The sequence below is a fragment of the Macrotis lagotis genome, chromosome 1, assembly GCF_037893015.1.
Source record: "Macrotis lagotis isolate mMagLag1 chromosome 1, bilby.v1.9.chrom.fasta, whole genome shotgun sequence".
Lineage (NCBI taxonomy): Eukaryota > Metazoa > Chordata > Mammalia > Peramelemorphia > Peramelidae > Macrotis > Macrotis lagotis.
The window spans coordinates 341,168,906-341,189,338 of NC_133658.1; positions in this window are offsets into that span (position 1 = coordinate 341,168,906).

The window sequence follows — 20,433 nt, forward strand, 5'->3', positions numbered from 1 at the left end:
TAGATAGACAAAAAAATTCACTGAAGAAAAAATACTTATATAGTAAAATTGACCAAATGGGAAAGGAAATACAAAAAAATCCCTGAAAAAAGTAATTCCTTAGGGCGGCTAGGTGGTACAGTGGATAAAGCACCAGCCCTGGAGTCAAGAGTACCTGGGTTTAAATCTGGTCTCAGACACTTAATAATTACCTAGCTGTGTGGCCTTGGGCAAGCCACTTAACCCTGTTTGCCTTGTAAAAACCTAAAAAAAAAAAAAAGTAATTCCTCAAAAATTAGAATTGAGCAAATAGAAGCTAATTACTTTATGAAAAATCAAGATGCCATAAAACAAAACCAAAAGAGTGAAAATATAGAACACACTGTGAAGTAACTCATTGAAAAAAGAAGTGACTTGGAAAATAGATCCAGGAGAAATACTTTAAAAAATTATTCTTGAAAGCCATGATCCAAAATAAGAACCTAGATATCATCTTTCAAGAAATTATTAAGAAAAATTGTCCTGATATTTTAGTACCAGAGTGCAAAGCAGAAATTCAAAGAATCTATCCAGAATGTGATAGCCAAATTCCAGAATTCCCCAGTCAAGGAGGAAATAATGCAAGCAGTTAGAAAGAAACAATTCAAGTATTGTGGAGTTATAGTCTAGATAACATGAGATTTAGCAGTTTCTATATTAAAGGATCAGAGATCTTGGAATATAATATCCCAGTGGGCAAAGGAGTTAGGATCACAACCAAGAATCACCTACTCAGAAAAAAATGAATATAATCCTTCAGGGGGGAAAAATGGATATTCAATAAGACAGAGGAGTTCAAATATTCTCGATGTAAAAATCAGAGTTGAATAGAAAGTTTGACTTTCAAATACAAGACTCAAGAGAAGCATAAAAAGGTAAAAGGAAAGGGAAGTCATATGGGACTTAAGCTTAAATTGTTTACATTCCTACATGGGAAGATTATTGGTAATTTTTAAAAGAGTAGACTTGAGTTTTCTATGAGGGAATGATATCAAAAAAAATTAAATTAAATTTAGGGGTGGGGGAGGAATTTACCAGAAGAAAGGAAAAAGGAAATGTAGAATGGGGTAAATTATCTCAAATAAAGAAGGCAAGAAAGAACTTATACAGTAAAGGGGAAGAGGGGGGATCATGGGAGTAAGTGAATCTTATTCTCATCAGAATTGACTTAAAGAAGGAATTACATACACATTCAATTGGGCATAGAAATCTATTTCACCTTATAGGAAAGCAAGAGAGAAAGGAAATGAGAGAAGGGGGGTTGGTAGAAGGGAGGGGACAGTCAGAAGCAAAACACTTTTGAGGAGGGACAGGGTGCACGAGAGAGAGAGAGAGAGAGAGAGAGAGAGAGAGAGAGAGAGAGAGAGAGACAGAGAGACAGAGAGACAGAGAGACAGAGACAGAGAGACAGAGAGACAAAGACAGACAGAGAGACAGAAAGAGAGACAGACAGAGAGACAGAGAGACAGAGACAGAGAACAGAATAAACAGGAAGGGGTAGGATAGAAGGAAATAAGGAAGTTAGCAATAGTACCTGTAAAAAAAAAATTTTGAAGCAAGTTTCTCTGATAAAAGTCTCATTTCTCAAACATGTAGGGAACTGAGTCAAATTTATCAAACTAAGAACCATTCCCCAATTGAAAAAATATCAAAAGATATGAACAATTTTCAGATGAAGGAATCAAAATCTTAGCCATATGAAAAATTGCTATTACTGTTACATGGAAAAATGCAAATAAAACAATTCTGAGGTACTGCCTTATACCTCTTAGATAGGATAATAGGTAAGAAAAGGAAAATGACAAATATTGAAGGGGTTATGATGAAAATGAGACAATTAATGCACTAATTGGTGGAGCTGCGAACTGATTCAACCATTCTGTAGAGCAATTTGGAACTAGGTCCAAAAGACTACAAAATCATGCATACACTTTGACCTAGCAATACCATTTCTAGAACTGTACCCCAAAAAGAGATAAAGAGATGAGATGTTGAGCTTGAAATTGAAAAAGAAATATGCATAGCCTGGTACAGCTATGTTCTTAAACACTAGTGTCTAAAGTCTCTTCTTTTAACATTCTTTTCCTAATTCCAGGATTCCTTCTGACTCCAACATTCTATGACTCTTTTCCTTTTTTTAATTTAATGAACTATTAGGAGTCTCTCTGATTTCTTAGGTACTTTATATTGAACCTTTCTAATTAAAAATCAATAAGCAATCACCAATGCAACTTCTCTACTTGGGAAGCTCTCTACTAGGCATTATAGAAGATCCAGAGAAGTACAAAGCATTTTTTCTGTCTTCATAGACCTTCTTAATCCAGTTGAGGTGACAATGATATTGCTTTGATATTTACATGTGTCCTTCTGTACATACCTCTTTTTACCAATACTTCATGGTAAAATGGGCAACTAGGTGATACAGTGGATGGAGTGCTGGTCCTGGAATCAAGTAGATTCAACTTACTGAGTTCAAATCTAGCCTCAGACACTTACTAGTTGTATGACCCTGGGCAAGTCACTTAACCTATTTGCCTCAGTTTCCTCATCTGTAAAATAAAGTAAAGAAGAAGATGGCAAAGCTCTTCAGAATCTTTCACAAGAAAATCCCAAATGGAGGGCGGAGCCAAGATGGTGACAAGAGAGGATCCTGTCTTAGGCTCTCTCTCATAAATCTTTGAAACTAAGGACTCTAAATTTTCAAGAGACAGAACCCACAGAGGGACCCAGGGAGGCAATTCTCCTACGCAAGGTAACCTGGAAAAGAGCAGAAAGCCTCTGTTCCTCTGGGTTGGAGGGGCAGCCCACCAGAGGGGGCATCAGAGCAAAAGAACTTCAGCCTCCCAGGGTGCTGGGAGCCACAACTCACAGCAGCAGGGGAGTTTCCTGACCTATGCCCGGGGGAGCACCAAGCACAAATTAGGGGAACAGCGGGGGACCTCTGCCAGAGTGAGCACATGAAGCCCAGCCCTCAGGGCACACAGTAAGCATCCAGATGCAGGAAACAGAAGCAGGCAGAGCCCGTAAGCAGGAGCCCCTAGGACATGAGCCCATTGAACCTAGGGAGGGGAGTGAAGACAGACTGCAGAGCTCTACCCCTGGAACAGGATGCTGGGGTTCTGACCACATTCAGATCCTGATCGCAGCCTAGGCCCCCCTCCCAATAGAACAGCAGGACCCCCCCCCACCTCAGCCCTGTGGCAAAGTGGGGCACATATGGTCATTCATAGACCAGGAGGGAGGATAGAACCTCACACACTGAGAACCTTGTGGGAGTGTACCAAAAGCTTAGGAAACACCCTCCCAAAACAGGGAGTTAGAAGAAAAATTGGGAAAAGAAATGAGAGAGATGCAGGAAAAACATGAAAATGAAGTCAGCAGCTTACTCAAGGAAATCCAAAAAAATGCTGAAGAAAATAGCATGTAAAAAACCAGCTTAGGTCAAATGAATAAAACAGTTCAAAAAGTTACTGAGGAGAAGAATGCTTTAAAAAGTAGAATGGGCCAGATGGAAAAAAGAGATAAGAAAGTTCTCTGAGGAAAACAAATTCTTCAGACAAAGAATAGAACTCAGGGAGATTGATGAATTTACTAAAAATCAGGATTCAATACTTCAAAACCAAAAGAATGAAAAATCAGAAGAAAATGTGAAACATCTCATTGAAAAAAAAAACAACTGATATGGAAAACAGATTTAGGAAAGAAAATTTAAAAATTATTGGAATACCTGAAAGTCATGATCAGGAAAAGAGCCTTGACATCATTTTCAAAGAATTACTATAGGAAAATTTCCCTGATATCCTAGAAGCAGAGAGCAAAATAGAAATGGAGAGAATCCCCCCATCCCCCCGAGAAAGAGATCCCAAAACAACAAGCCCTAGGAATATTATAGCCAAGTTCCAGAACTCCCAAGTCAAAGAGAAAATATTACAATCAGCCAGAAGGACATAATTCAAATACCATGGAGCTGTAGTCAGGGTCTCACAGGACTTAGCAGCAACTACATTAAAAGCTCTAGGGCTTGGAATATAATATACTGGAAGGCAAAAGAGCTTAGAATGCAGCCAAGAATCAACTACCCAGCAAGGCTGAATGTCCTCTTCCAGGGAAAAAGATGGACTTTCAATGAACCAGGGGAATTTCAAATGCTCCTGTTGGAATGGCCAGAGCTGAACAGAAGGTTTGATCTTCAAATACAGGACTCAGGTGAAGCAAAGAGATTGGAAGAGAAGGGGAAAATATGAGGGGCTTAATGATGATGAACTGCATATATTCCTGTATAGAAAAATGACACTGATAATACTCATATGAACCTTCTCAATTAACAGAGCAGGTAGAAGCTTTTATAGATGAAGCACAGGAGAAAGCTGAATTTGAAGATAAAATATGGTGTAAAAATGGAGTCAATAGAAATAAAGGGAAATGTAATGGGAGAAAGAAAAAAGGAGAGGGGGAATAGGCCAAGATATTTCATATAATAAGATTTTTCTTTATTACAATGATACGGAAGGGGAGAAGGTAAGGGGGAACGAGGGAATCTTTGCTCTCATCCGAGGTGACTAGGAGAGGAAACAGCATATATACTCAATGGGGTATAGACATCTGGAGTAAGAAGGCGGGAGGGGGGGGGAACAGGGGGAAGGGGTGGGGATGTGAATGAAGGAGGAGAGGATAGACCATGGGGGGAAAGTGGTCAGATATAATGCATTTTCTTTTTTACATCTTGCAAGGGGCTGGGATTGGATGGCCTGTCCGGGACCATAGGGCCAGGCCAATGCTGGGCCTAAGGGGTGGTAGGGGGGCTCAGGGCCTCTTGGCCCCAGGGCCAGGGATCTGTCTGCTGCACCACTCAGCTACCCTACAGCAGAGTCAGAGTGAAAGGAGAGATAAAATATAGTACATGGCAGTGGAGAAATATGAAAGGAGGGAGTTACGATCAGCAATGTCAACGATGGAAAAATATGGAAGTAACTTTTGTGATGGATTTATCATAAGAATGTGATCCACCCATGACAGAGCTGGTGGTATTGGAACACAGACTGAAGCACATTTTTTATTATTATTATTTTGGGGGGAATGCAGGGCAAATGGGTCTGGGTGGCCTGCCTGGGGCTGCATAGCAGGGTGATCGTTGGGTGTCTGAGGCTGGATTTGGACCCAGGTGCTCCTGGCTCAAGGACCAATGCTCTGTCTGCCACCCAGCCACCCCTACTATTATTACTATTTTATTTTATTTGGGGTCTTTTTTTTTCTTGTTTTGGTTTATGTAGGGCAGTGGGGTTGGGGTGGCTTGCATGTCATACAGCTGGGTAATTGTTGGGTGTACAGGGCTGGATATGCACTTGGGTGCTCCTGGCTCCAGGGCTGGTGCTCCGTCCACTGAGCCAGGTGGCCATACCTACAATTATTACTATTATTTTTTATTTTAATTTTAATTTTTTTCTCTCCCCTTTACTTTATCGCTCAAGTGAGTCTATATTTTGGGGGGAGGAGGTATTTTGTTTACTCTTAAACAAGAATATTTTATTAATATATAAAACATTGTACAAAATGATAATAAGTAAATATTAAATTTAAAAAAAAAGAAATCTAAAAAAAAAAAAAGAAAATCCCAAATGGAGTCATGGAGAGACAGTCACAGCTGAAAATTTCTCAACAACAACAATATGGTAAAGTAGAAAGGAAAACTGGGCTTTGGAAACAGAGGAAGCGGGTTCAAGTTTAAACTTTTTAATTTATTTTTTATTCTCATTTTGTACAAATTGTTTTTACATTAACAAAATATTCTTGCTTACAAGTAAACAAAATACCTCTCCCCCCATGAATATAGATAGACTTGCTTAGGCAAAAAAAGTAAAGGGGAGACAAAAAAAATAAAATTAAAAAATAATAGTAATAATTGTAGGTATGGCCAGGTGGTGCAATGGACGAAGCACCAGCCCTGGAGCCATGAGCACCCAAGCCCACATCCAGCCCTGTAGACCCAACAATCACCCAGCCATGTGACATGCAAGCCACCCGATCCCCACTGCCCTGCAAAAACCAAAAGGAAGAAAAAAAAAGACCCAAAATAAAATAAAATAGTAATAATAGTAGGGGTGGCTGGGTGGTAGACAGAGCATTGGCCCTTGAGCCAGGAGCACCTGGGTCCAAATCTGGCCCCAGACACCCACAGATCACCCTGCTATGTGACCCCAGGCAGGCCACCCAGCCCCACTTGCCCTGCACCCTCCCCAAATAATAATAACAAAAAATGTGCTTCAGTCTTTGATCTAACACCAACAACTCTGTCACCGGTAGATCACATTCTTTATGATAAGTCCATCACAAAAGTTACTTCCATATTTGTCCAACGTTGCCATTGCTGATCGCAACTCCCTCCTTTCTTATTTCTCCACTACCATGGTACTATATTTTCTCTCTCCTTTTGCTCTGACTCTGCTGTAGGGTCGCTGAGTGGCACAGCAGACAGATCCCTGCTCCTGGGGCCAAGAAGCCCTGAGCCCCCATACCACCCCTTAGGCCCAGAATCCACCTGGCCCTATGGTCCTGGACAGCCCTTCCAATCCCAGCCCCTTGAAAGAAATAAAAAAGAAAATGTGTTATATCTGACAACTCTCCCTCCATGGTCCATCCTCTCCTTCTTTATTCACATCCCCACCCCTTCCCCCTGCTCCCCCTACTTCTTACTCCAGATGTCTATACCCCATTCAGTATATTTGCTGTTTCCTCTCCTAGCCATCTCTGATGAGAGCAAAGGTTCCCTCATTCCCCCTTGCCTCCCCCCTTCCATATCATTGCAATAGCTCATTGTAATAAAAAAAATCTTATTATGTGAAATATCTTGGACTATTCCTCCTCTCCTTTTTCTTTCTCCCATTCCATTTCCCTTTATTTCTATTGACTCCATTTTTACACCATATTTTATCTTCGAATTCAGCTTTCTCCTGTGCTTCAACTATAAAAGCTCCCTCTACCTGCTCTATTAACTGAAATGGTTCATATGAATATTATCAGTATCATTTTTCTATACATGCAGTTCATCCTCATTAAGTCACTCATATTTCCCCCCTCTCCTCCAATCTCCATGCTTCACCTGAGTCCTGTATCTGAAGATCAAACCTTCTGTTCAGCTCTGGCCATTCCAAAAGGAACCTTTGAAACTCCCCTGGTTCATTGAAAGTCCATCTTTTTCCCTGGAAGAGGACATTCAGCCTTGCTGGGTAGTTCATTCTTGGCTGCATTCTAAGCTCTTTTGCCTTCCAGTATATTGTATTCCAAGCCCTATGAGCTTCCAATGTAGTTGCTGCTAAGTCCTGTGTGATCCTGAGTGCAGCTCCATGATATTTGAACTGTGTTCTTCTGGCTGCTTGTAATATTTTCTCTTTGACCTGAGAGTTCTGGAACTTGGCTATAATATTCCTAGGGGTTGGTTTTTTGGGATCTCTTTCTCGGGGGGGATCGGTGGATTCTCTCCATTTCTATTTTGCCCTCTGCTTCTAGAATATCAGGGCAATTTTCCTGTAGTAATTCTTTGAAAATGATGTCAAGGCTCTTTTCCTGATCATGACTTTCAGGTATTCCAATAATTTTTAAATTATCTTTCCTAAGTCTGTTTTCCATATCAGTTGTTTTTTCAATAAGATATTTCACATTTTCTTCTAATTTTTTATTTTTTTGGTTTTGAAATATTGATTCCTGATTTCTGGTAAATTCATCAATCTCCCTGAATTCTATTTTTTGTCTGAAGGATTTGTTCTCTTCAAAGAGTTTTCTTATCTCTTTTTCCATCTGGCCAATTTTGCTTTTTAAAGCATTCTTCTCCTCAATAACTTTTTGAACTGTTTTATCCATTTGACCTAAGCTGGTTTTTAGCATGCTATTTTCTTCAGCATTGTTTTTTGGATTTCCTTGACTAAGCTGCTGACTTCATTTTCATGTTTTTCCTGCATCTCTCTCCTTTCTTTTCCCAGTTTTTCTTCCAACTCCCTCATTTGATTTTCAAAGTCTTTTTTGAGCTCTGTTATAGCCTGAGCCCAATTTCTGTTTTTCTTGGAGTCTTTAGATGCAGGAGCTTGTGCTTCCTCATCTTCAGACTGAGTATTTTGATCCTTCTTGGGCTCATTTGCAAAATATTTCTCAATAGTCTTCCTTTTGTTTCTCTGCTTGCTCATTTTCCCAGCCTAGGCCTGGTTTTGGGGTGCTTCCTGAGCTTTTGGGGCACACCCACAAGGGTCTCAAGTGTCCTCCCTCCTGGTCTGTGAATGATCATAAGCGCTCACCTCTGCCAAGGGGCAGAGGTGGGGGGGGCCCTGCTGTTCTATGGGGGGGCCTAGACTGGGATCAGAATCTGAATGTGGTCAGAGCCCCAGAGTCCTGTTCCAGGGGCAGAGGACAGAGCTCTGCAGTCTCTTTCTCTTCACTCCCCTCCCTCAGCTCAATGGGCACATGCCCTGGAGGCTGCTGCTTACCAGCTCTGCCTGCTTCTATTTCCTGGATCAGGGCTGGGGAAAGACCAAGCTGCTGGCTGTGTGCCCTGAGGGCTGGACTCCATGTGCTAGCTCTGGCAGAGGTCCCTTGCTGTTACCCCACTTTGTGCCCGGTGCTCCCCAGAGTGCAGCTCAGGAGACTCCCCCACTGCTGTGAGCCGTGGCTCCCAGCACCCTGGGGCTGCCTCAGGAAGGCTGAAGTTCTATTGCTCTGGGGGACCACCCCTCCGACAGGCCGCCCCTCCGACCCCAACCCCGGGGAACAGAGCCTTTCTGCTCTTTTCCAGGTTACCTTGAGTAGGAGAACTGCCTCACTGGGTCCCTTTGTGGGTTCTGTCTCTTGAAAGTTTAGTTAGAGTCCTTAGCTTATGAGTTTTATCAGAGAGCTCCTAAGACTCGATCCCTTCATGTCGCCATCTTGGCTCTGCCCTTCAAGTTTAAACTTTGCCATATCTTTAAGTTGCTTAATTTCTCTGGCTTCATCTATAAAATAAAGGGGTTGCACTACATGTTCTCTGAGGTTCCTTCCAACTCCAAATTTTCTTAGGAGAAACATCTTAACAGAATTGAGTTGTATATTTTCATCACTCTTAGCTAAAATAAAAGTTGTTCTCTGAGAAGTCTCATATATAATAAAATATATGTAGCAGAACTTTTCATAGTGGGGGGAAAAAAGGAGAGAAGCAAAATGGGTGCCCATCATTTGGGGAATGGTGGAATAAATTATGGCACATTATTGTAATGAAATAATATACCTTACTAGCTATTAAAAACTATGAGGAATTCAAAATAATGTGGGAAGAACTGTATGAACTAAGGTAAATTGATGTTAAAAAAAAAGCAGAAAAACAATCTCCATAACTACAAGAATGTAGATAAAAGAGTGCTTTAAAAGCTGACTAATCTCAGAACAATTGTAATGATCAAACTTGATCCTAGAGGGGGAAAAAATGACAAAATAAACTTCCCCATTCTCAATATTATGGTGGGGGTCTATGGGGAGTACCATACTACTCATATAGAGAAAAGACATCTTGAAAAGTTTTCTGACTGTCAAGATGCTGAATTTACCTTTCAAGGAGCTCTGTACTGTCAGTCCCCTTTCAAGAAAAATTAAATGTTGGAATATTTATGAATTCAGAGATTAGTTACATATTCAAGTGAAACAGAAGCCATCACTTAGTTATACATTTTGGCTGCCACTCTGCTTGAGTCAATCTGGGCTCCTGCACCATCCACCTAAGAGACTTCCACTGCCTACAAAGTTCCTCCTTAGCAGATAGCAAATGCAGACACTACCACCTCTGAGAACAGAAGGAAAGGGGAAGGTGTGTGAACATATAGCTCTTTGATTGCAGGCCAGCTAGATTCCACTGAGGTTTCAAATTTATTTTGTGACCATCTTTTGAACAGAAATATGCAAAAACTCTGAAGCGTGATGTATTGAAATTCAATGTGAATATCCTTAAAACTGACATTTCAATCAGCAGCTAGATGATACAATGAATAGAATACTGGATCTGGAGTCAAAAGGTGCCCTGCCCTGAGTTCAAATCCAGTCTCCAACATTTACCTGCTGACATTGCCTTGAACAAGTCATTTAGCCCTATTTGCCACATCTATCAAATGATCTGGAGAAGGAAATGGAAATCGCAAACCACCTGATATCTTTGCCAAGAAAATCCCAAATGGGGGTCACCAAGAGTCAGACACATTTGAAACAAATAAACAACAAAAAGTTCATTTTAACTCTATCAGTTTGCAAGTGCACCTACATTATGACAATAACTTACATTTCAACAGCGCTTTAAGATATATAAAGAGATTTACCATAGGAACCCCACCATATAGTGAAAGTATACATCACTATCTCCATTTTGAATATGAGGAAACAGAAACTAATAGGTAAGGAGATTTGCCCATGTTCAAAAGTAGCATCTTTTAGAACCAAGGTGTCTGACTCCATAACCAACAAGTTCCCTAAAGAGAGTTTATCAGTGGTGTGTTAGCAAATGTTTAATAACTGGTTCCCTGAGGGGGGAAAATGTACCTATGACATATTTTTAAGTTTGATCTGTATTATTAATATTTCTCAATAACTTTCTTAGGTTTAGACAATCAGCAAAACAATAAATCAAGTCCTGATTTGTAGTGTTTACCAATTTTTGTGATATACATGCTCACATTGAAAATTTAACTAGTTTTCAAGAGCCCCTACAGCTGATTCCACAATTATTATATATTGTATCAATCAACAACTATTTATGTTTCCAAACACTGTGCTAAAAAAACTGAAGATTAAAAAAAATAAACAATCCCTGTTCCTCAAGAGCTTATATTTATGGGGAAAATACATGGATTAAATTCAAAATAAGTAGGATATAATAAAATACAAATTACTTAGGATTGAAGGAACTAACAGTTTTTGATAGAGGTAAATAAGAAAGGTTTCATGTAGAAAATGTTGTACTTGAGCTGCCCCTTGAAGCAAATGAGAAATCTATGAGTTAGGGAGATGAAGAAGAGATGGAATTTCATGGGGAATGGGATGAAGAATGGCCAAGTGCCAAGATATGCTACAGAAACTAAATATCTATATTTGAGTAACATAGACAAGGCCAGTTTGGTTGGAAATGAGAGTAATATATGGCAGAATGTGAAGGTTTTGAAAGTCAAAAAAAGATTTTATATTTTATCCTAGAGGCAAGAGGAAACGAAAGGAGTTTATTGAGTAGGGAAATTACATGGTCAGATGTGTTATCTAAAGAGAATTATTTTGGCAGCAGTGAATAGGAAGAAGTGGAATAGAGAAAGACCTGAATCAGGGAGAGAAATTAGGAGATCTTTGAAATAGATGAGGCATACAGAGGAGAGGGGATGATGATTTGAACTAAAGTGATAGCTATGTGTGAAGAGAAAAGGGGTCATGGAGATCAAACCAACAATATTTGATAATTTATGGAATTTATGGGGTAAAAGAAGAGTGAGGATCCAAGAATAATATCAAGAATAGTGTTGCTCATCAAAACCAGAAAAGTTTTGAAGAAGGATGTTTTAGGGAATGTTTTAGATATGTTGAATTGGAGATGACTCCAACATATACAGTTTCAAATATTCAGTAGGCAGTTGACAATGTAGGTATGGAGCCCAGGAAAGACACTAAGACTGGCTATATAACTCTGTGAGTCACCTGCATAGAAATTATAATTAAACCTATAGGAGCTAATGAAGCCATCAAGTGAGAGTGTGAAGAGAGAAGGGATCTCAGGACATAGTCCTGGCTCCCACTCATAGCTTATAGTTCAGTCAGGAAAGGACACCCAGATAGAGCAGTCAGACAAGTAAGAGGAAAATGTGATATTTGAGGAAAACTGGGAATAGTGTCACAAAAATCAAGAGAGAGAAAATATCCAGGGAAGGGTAGTCATCAGGGTTAAGAAGACTGAAGAATGAGAAAAGGCTGTCATACTTGGCAACCTAAAGGTTGTTGGTAAATTTGACAAGAACATTTCTTTATTATTTTCAATTACATGTAAAAATAGTTTTCAACATTCATTTTTTGTAAGATTTTGAGTTCCAGTTTTTCCTCTCTCCCTTCTCTATCCCCTCTCCTTGACAGTGATATAGATTATAATGTATAACTATGTTAAATATAATTTCACATTAATCATGTTGTAAAAGAAGAATCAGAACAAAAGGGGAAAATATCATGAGAAGAAACAAACAAAAAACAAATTTTTAAAAAGTGAAAATAATACGCTTTGGTATGCATTCAGATTTGGCAATTCTTTCTCTAGATATGAATGGTTTATTCCATCAAAAGTCTTTTAGAAATGTTTTTGATCATTGCACTGTTGAGAAGGGTTACTGTTATTTCCCCATGTATAAGACTCTCCTAGGTATAAGGTGCATCTTAATTTGGGAGCCTGAAACTTGAAAAAAATATATTACATAAAGTTATTGAAAAGTTTTATTCATCATGAAATTCAAGGACCTTCTGCTCATAACTCTCAGGTACCTTTTGGGCAAGTCTGGTGTGTGGACACATGGCTAGTCCATTCCATTTCATGAATTTGAAGCACCAGTTGTGTCCTTTGAAATCAGTCACTTCTTTTCCATCAGCAATTTTTCTGGCCTCCAGCTGAATCATCTTTGTGGACACAGGAATTCTAATGGTCCTTTGCTCTTCAACCCATCTCTTCAATTCCCTCTCTAACTCAGGTCATTTGGCTGACTTGCCTCTCATGGCCTCCTTCTGCCATGGCATCTTCAGTAGAGTTTCTTCTTTCCGTAGTCAGTCTCAGATTGTTTTCTCAGTTGGAGGAGGAACAAACTAATGTTCAGGAGCAGGATTTCCATTCACTTTTGCAAACTGGATCACTTCGAACTTGAATTCAACACTGAAAGAAAATCTTTTTTGAGACATTTCTGGGCAGAACATGGCAAAAGGTAACCTAATATACTAATAACAAATGCCAAACAATGAGCACAAAGACAGCAAGTGCAAAAAAGCAGAAAATGAAAGTAAAAAAATCTACAATGAGCACAAAAACAAGCGCAAAAAAAGCAAGTACAAGTAAAAAAAATCTACAACCACTGTATAAGACACTTCCAGTTTTTAGACCCCAAATTTTTCAAAAAAGGGTACATCTTTTACATGGGAAAATAGAGTAAGTCCATCATAGTTGATCATCATACAATGTTGCTGTTAATGTACCCAATATTATTCTGATTCTGCCCACTTCCCTTGGCCTCAGTTCATTTAAGTCTTTCCAGGTTTTTCTGAAATCTACATGCTCATGATTTCTTACAGAACAACAGTATTCCATCACATTCATATACCATAATTTGTTCAGCCATTCCCCAATTGTTGGGCATCCCCTCAATCTCTAATTCTTTGTCACTACAAAAAGAGTTCCTATAAATTTTTTTGTACATGTGGGTCTTTCTCTTTTTTTTATGCTCTCTTTGGGATACAGACTTAGTAGTAATTTTGCTGAATAAAAAAGCATAGCTTTATAGTCCTTTGGACAGAGTCCCAAATTACTCCCCAGAATGGTTGGATCAGTTCACAACTTCACCAACCATGCATTAGTGTCTCAGTCTTCTCAAATCCTTTCCAACATTGATCCAATTGTCATATTAGCCAATATGACAGAAAGGAGGTGGTACCTCAGTTTAATTTGCATACCTATAATCAATAATAATTTAGAGTATTTTCATATAAATAAAAATAGCTTTAATTTCTTCATTTGAAAATTGCTTTTTCATATCCTTTGATCCTTTATCAATTGAGGAATGACTTGTATTCTTATATATTTGATTTAGTTCTATATTTATTTTGGAAATGAGTCCTTTAGTAGAAATGTTAGCTGTGAAAATTGTTTCCCAACTTTCTGCATTCTTTTTCATTTGAGTTGTATTGGTTTTATTTGTGCAAAAACTTTTAAATTTAATATAAGAAAAATTATCCATTTTGTATTTTATAATCTTCTCTCTTCTTTACCATTTCATAAATTACTTCCTTTTCCATAGAACTGGCAGAGAAACTATTCCTTGTTTTCCTAATTGACTTATGGTATCACCTTTTATATTTAAATCATATGCCCATTTCAAACTTATCTGGGTATAAGGGTATGAGACATTGGTCTATACCTGAGTTCTACCATATTTTTTTTTCTAGTTTTCCCAGCAGATTTTGTCAAAGAGTGAGTTCTTAGCTCAGAAACTGAAGTCTTTGGGTTTATCAGACAGTAGATTATTATAGTTATTTACTATTGTTTCTTTTGTACCTAATCTATTCCATTTATACACTTCTCTATTTCTTAGCCAGTACTGAACAGGTTTTATGCTTTATAATATAGTTTTAGATCTAGTATGGCTATGCCACACCTTCTTTTGCAGTTTTTTCATTAATTCCTTTGATAGTCTTGACTTTTTGTTCATCCAGATGGATTTTGTTACCATTAATTCTAGCTCTATAAGATAATCTTTTGGAGTTTGATCGGAATGGCACTGAATAAGTAATTTAATTTAGGTAGAAATCATTTTTATTATATTAACTGTCAACTCATGAGCGTTGACATTTTTCCATTTGTTTAGATATAACTATTTCTGTGAAAAGTGTTTTGAAATTGTGCTCATTTAGTTTCTGGATTTGTTTTGGCAGAATGATCCCAAGTATTTTATCTCGTCTGCAGTTACTTTAAATGAAATGTCTCTATCTCTTCTTGCTGAGCTTTATTAGTAATTATAAAAATGTTGATGATTTGTGTGGGTTTATTTTATTTCCTGCAACTTTGCTAAAGTTATTAATATTTTCAAGTAGTTTTTAGTTGATATTCTTGGTTTCTCTAAGTATACTATCAAATCATCTACAAAGAGTGAGAGCTTTGTCTCCTCATTGCCTACTTCAATTCCTTCCATTTCTTTTTCTTCTATTACTAAAGCTAACATTTCTAATACAATATTGAATAATAGTGGTGATAACAAGCATCTTTGTTTCACTCTTGATCTTATTGGGAATGCTTCTAGCTTATTCCCATTACATATGTTTGCTGATAGTTTTAAGTAGTAAGTGCTTATCATTTTAAGATTAAACTCAGGGGTGGCTAGGTGGCGCAGTGGATAGAGCACCGGCCCTGGGGTCAGGAGTACCTGGGTTCAAATCCGGTCTCAGGCACTTAATAATTACCTTGCTGTGTGGCCTTGGGCAAGCCACTTAACCCTGTTTGCCTTGCAAAAAAAAAAAAGGTTAAACTCAATTTAGTCCTATACTCTCTAGTGTTTTTAATAGGAATGGGTGCTGCAATTTTTTTGAGTTTTTTGTTTTTTAGGTTTTTGCAAGGCAAACGGGGTTAAGTGGCTTGCCCAAGGCCACACAGCAAGGTAATTATTAAGTGTCTGAGACCGGATTTGAACCCAGGTACTCCTGACCCCAGGGCCGGTGCTCTATCCACTGTGCCACCTAGCCACCCCGGGTGCTGCATTTTTTTAAAAGCTTTTTTGAGATAACCATATGATTTCTGTTAGATTTTCTACTGATATGATCAGTCATACTGATTGTTTTACTAATACTGATCCATTCCTGCATTCCTGGTATAAATCTTACCTGATCATAGTGTGTTATACTGGTGATACCTTGTCTTAATTTCTTGCTAATATTTTATTTAAAAATTTTACATCAATATTCATTAGGGAAATTGGTCCATAATTTTCTTTCTCTGTTTTAGCTCTTCCTGGTTTAAGTATCAGCATTATATTTTTTTCAAATACTTAATATAGAATGGTAGTTAATGGTAATTAATTGTTCTTTAAATGTTTGTTAGTCAATTCTAATTTTTAAGGCATTATTTTCCTCAGTATTTGAATTGCCTTTTCCACTTGCCAATTCTACTTTTAAAGGACTTGTTTTGGGGGAGTTTTGGCATTTGGCCAATTGTATTTTTGAAGTAGTTATTTGTTTTTTCATTTACCCAATTTCATTTTCAGAGAAGACATGCAAACAACTATATGCAAATAAAACATGTACAAAATAAGCTGGGAGTTACCTCAGAGGAAAGACATTAAAGGAGTTTGCTCTTACAGAAGTTGAGACTTTAGCTGAGACTTAAAGGAATCCAGGGAACAAGGAGGCAGAGATGAATACAAAGAGAATTCCAACCATGAGGAATAACAATGTTTGTCCTTCATTTTCAAAGAAGACCACGGCAATGGGGTGGGGGTGGGGGGGTGATGCCAGGACAAGGTTATGAATTGGATTTGAATGAGGGGAGACTGTGCTAAGTCACCAGCCTCACTTTCTCCTTCAGAGTCATCTGGGTCCAGTGGTCAGATACAAAACAGAATGACTGGAGATGGCCCTGGATACGAGGCAATCAGGATTAAGTGATTGCCCAAGGTCACAGTTTGTAAATGGTGAGTGTCTGAGGTTGGATTCGAACTCCCATCCTCATGAATCCAAGGAATGCACTATCCACTATGCCACCTAGCTGCCAGGAACAGCCAGTGACAATTCCTGGAGCAGGAGTTAAAAGGTCCAATCCATGGAACAGCAGGGACACTAGTGGAACTGGAAGAGTGATCAAAATCACCCAGTTGGTGAGCAACAATACCCTGATTTGAAACCAGGTCCTCTAACTCAAAAACAAACCTACTGCTCTTTCCCTTGCACCTGTTATTTCTCCTTTACATCTAGTTCTGCCTTGTATGGCATTTGGTAACTACCTGATCTCTCTATACATCCATTTCCTTACTTATAAAATGAAGACCTTGGATTAGGTGAAAAACTGAAATTCCTCCTAGATTCAAAGATCTTTATTCTATTAAAACTGCATTTGGGGCAGCTAGGTTGTACAGTGGATAGAGCACTGTGGTCCTGGAGTCAGGAGGACCTGAGTTTAAATCCACCAACCTCACACACTTAATAATTGCTTAGTGTGTCACTTAACCCAATCGCCTTCCAAAACAAGCAAACAAACAAACAAAAATTTCATTTGCCTCACCTGTAACCTCTGGAATACTAGGAATTATCTAGAAAATCAACTTGCACTGCTAAGCAATTAACCCTGTGGGTTTTCCCTGGAATTAGATAGTATTTGTTTAGGAGAAATAAATGATCTGATGATACATTTGAAATAATCATTTGATAATCTATTATATCTCTACCTATATCTGCCTAAGGATTCATAAAACTCTCAGAGATAAGTGATAACTGACTGCTACTATCCACCCTCTCTGTCACATTTCTTTCTAGGAACTAGTCTAAGGGCCTTGTGCAGATTGCTTTCTTCCTCTTATTTGATCTAAAGCCACTTTTATTTATTTATCTAAATTTCTCTATAATCAGTAACTAGGTCATCCATTCTTTTTTTTCACACTAATATAAGAATGGAAGTCAGCCAGTAGACCTGGATTCCAGAACTAACTCTGCTACTGACTACTTGCATAACCTTGAACAAGACACTTTATCTCTCTGGGTCTCAGGTTCTTAATCTCTAAAATGGGAAGAATGGAAGTATAACATTTCTCCAGTCACTTACAGGTCTGAGACTATATTTCTATGTTCATGAATGGAAAGAATGACACACATTATAGTGAAAGCACAGGATTTATAAGATCTTAAATTAGGTCTTGAAAGGGCATTAGAAGTCATCCAATCAGGCTGGCTAGGTGACTCAGTGGATAGAGCATCGGCCCTAGAGTCAGAAGAACCTGAGTTCAAATCTGGCCTCAGACACTTAATAATTACCTAGCCGTGTGGCCTTGGGCAAGCCACTTAACCCCATTTGCCTTGCAAAAACCTAAAAAGAAAAAAGTCATCCAATCCTCTTATTTTTATAGATGAGGAAACTGAGGCAAAAAGAAGTTAAGTGACTTGCCTAAAGTCATGCAACTACTAGTGTCTGAGACAGCATTTGAACTTGGGTCATCCTGCCTTCAAATCTAGCTCCTAATCCATCCAAGATGTCAAAGTTAGGAGTCTGACTCTGCCATTATTTAACCTCTAGCAAATTGCTTCAATTTACCAGAGTTTCTATTTTCCTTATCTGTTAAATGGGGATAGAAATATGTGTTTTGTCTAGAAATCAGATACTTGAAAGTGAAGGTTAAATTCTTTGAGAAGCTAAAGTGCCACCTAAAATTAGGTAGGATCACTTGGAACAGTTTGTAAAGTGAAAAACTACTTGAAATCAGACATATTTGTTTTACACATTAGACCATTATCAGGCATCATTTTCCTCCCTTCATTTACTCTGATTTTGCAGAGTATATTGCAGATTATCACAGATTTTGGTTGGAGAATGAACTCTTAACTCATTTAACTAGTCCAAGGCCTTCATCCAACAGATAAGAAACTTGACCTCTAGAGGTAGGCAGGCAGTAGATAGAGTACCCAGCCTGGAGTCAGGAATACCTGAGTTCAAATCTGGCCTCAGACATTTACTAACTGGGTGACCCAGACAAGTTGTTTAACCCTGTTTGCCTAAGTTTTCTCATCTATAAAAATGAGTGGAGACAGAAATGGAAAACCACCCCAGTATCTTTGACAAAAAAAACTCCAAAAAGGGTCACAAAGAGTCAGACACAACTGAAAATGACTGAATAAGAAAAAAAAAGTAGAATGGGTTAGCCAGGGTCAGATAGCCACAAAGTCATAACTAAGCACTAGGGAGGAGTATGATGCAGAAGAAAGAGTCACAGACTTTGAGTCAGAGGACATGTCTTCAAATCCCAATTTCTCCTATGAGAAATGAAAATAATAAGTGCTTATGAATGGGCCAGTCACTTTACAAATATTAGCTCACTTGTCTTCATAATAGCCCTGGAAGATGGGGAGTTATTATTACAGTTGAGGAAACTGAGACAGAGAGCATGACTTGCTCAGGGTAGTAAGTATCTGAGGTCATATAGGGACTCAGACTCCAGGTCTGCTGCTCTAACCACTGCACCACCCAACTGCCATTGTGACATCTTGGGAAAGTTACCTAACTTCTCTGCAAGGTAGAATGAAAGACTTAGACCAGAGATTTGGTGACCTGATGACTTTTCAATTGCCTTTTTTATTGTAACAGTTATAATTTGTTGAGCATATATAAGTTCATTCTTGATCAGCTTCTTCAAGCAAAAAAACACAAATCCTATGAGACCTTCTCTCTTTATTCTTCTTGCCTCCTTATCTAGTGTTTCAACCCCACCCATCCAGGAGGTCCAAAGTTTCATTTCCTTCTAACTCTGTCCTCATCTATCTTAATAACTTCTCTGTGGAGGTCATCTATTCTCTGTCTTCCATTCCAGAGTCCTGGAGGATGATTATCAAAGATTATCAAAGGACTTTGGAGACACTGTAGTGAGCATGCTGTCTCTTACTCTCTCTCTGTCACTCTCACTCTCTTATACAAACTCTCTCTCTCTCTCTCTCTCTCTCTCTTAATTTTATAGGTAAGAAAATTCAACCTCCTGCTAGGTCTTTTTTCAATTAATTTATACAAAATAAAGGTTCCCATTTTCCTATGCTCCTGCAGATGTTACTATTTTGGTAACTGTCTGAAGGACTATACATACAATCCTGTTACATGCTTCCTCTGAAGCATGCTTGTAATATAAAAATTTGGACTCTCAATGACTGTTCTCAAAGCACAAACTCTAGCAGGTCCTACCACACTGGGAAGACTTTTAATTCAGACCTATTGGTGGTCAGTGTCTATATGGAGATGAGCATCCCTAGAAGTTAGCCACCTTGTGATTCTATCTAGAGAGGGGCTTCCCAAGAAGTAGATCAACAGATGATCCTACCTAGAGAGAAGCATTGATAGAAGATGGCCACCAAGTGATCCTATCTAGAGAGGGGCATCCTTGAAGTTGGACATCAAATGATTCTGTCTAGAGACACATGCCTTGAAGCTGACATTAGATGATTGTGCCAATGGAGAGGCATCCCTGGAAGCTGGTACCTTGTGTTTCTACCTAGAGAGGGGGTTTCCTTAGAAGTGGACTAACAAATGATCCTACCTAGAAAGGGAGAGGGGCAATCCCTAGAAGTTGAACATCAGATGGCTCTATGTAGAGAGACATGTCCCTAGAAGCTGACCACCAGATAATCATACCTAGAGAGATCCATCCTGGAAACTGATCACTAAGTGACATATTTTTTCAGCAATATCAAGTTATGACATAGTCTTGCAAAGCACAAAAGATTTTCAGTATGTGTCAGGGGAAGAAGCATATGAATGAAATAACAGATCCTTAAAATTACAGATGTAAACAAATTCCATTCTACTCATTTTAGCCATTCTGGTGCTTGGGCATAAGTTGAAACCTGATTCATGGTTTATCGTGCTAGCCATCTAGCCATCCCTCTCAGCTTTGTGCCCTTTGTCTGTTGTTGTTCAGTCATGTATGATTTTTGTGGCCCTAATGGACTTTG